The sequence below is a fragment of the Mastomys coucha genome, unplaced genomic scaffold (assembly GCF_008632895.1).
Source record: "Mastomys coucha isolate ucsf_1 unplaced genomic scaffold, UCSF_Mcou_1 pScaffold18, whole genome shotgun sequence".
NCBI lineage: Eukaryota > Metazoa > Chordata > Mammalia > Rodentia > Muridae > Mastomys > Mastomys coucha.
In genome coordinates this window covers 4826903-4827452 of record NW_022196900.1, presented here as the reverse complement: position 1 = coordinate 4827452, position 550 = coordinate 4826903, and the positions used below count along the sequence as shown (strand labels likewise).

The following is a 550-nucleotide window of genomic DNA, read 5'->3' as shown; positions in this document are numbered from 1 at the left end:
GCCTCCTAAGTGCTGGGATTAAAGGTGTGCACCACCACCACCCGGCACAGCTCATTCTTGAGTCACGTTAGAAAACTGATTAGAAGCCAGGCATGTTGCTCATACCTGTAATCTCTGCTCAGGAGGCTAAGGCAGGAGGATTATTATGAGGTCAAGGCCAGACTGACTATAGAGACAGGAAGACTCCAAAATCAAAACTAAACCAAATAAGAAAAAATAAAAATGATCTGGATGGTTAAAAACATGAACTGAGCAGTACTGAGCCACACACCAAGGGTTTAGAGCTTGGTGCGGTCTTGGTCTTGGAAAAGCTTTTGGAAAACAGATGCCTGAGGGCTGTGTAGTGAGGGTCTGTTTCTCCCACCGGGCAGTTGTCTTCTTGGCCTTGTCTTAGATTCCCTAAGTAAGCCATTCAGAACTGTTTCCTAGGAACAGAACCTGATGACTGGTCACTGACTCCCACTGGATAATAATAGAGACAGAATGGGAGCTGTGGAGGAGGACGAGCAAGGAGGAAAAGGCAATGGCACAGAAAGAGAATCTCTAAGTC

General features: G+C 46.2%; 1 protein-coding gene across 3 annotated transcripts in view; it reads right to left on the bottom strand.

Annotated features, from left to right (window-relative positions):
- The window catches only part of Reck (reversion inducing cysteine rich protein with kazal motifs), a 73935-nt gene that overhangs the window by 24079 nt on the left and 49306 nt on the right, over positions 1-550 (bottom strand). The window lies entirely within an intron of this gene.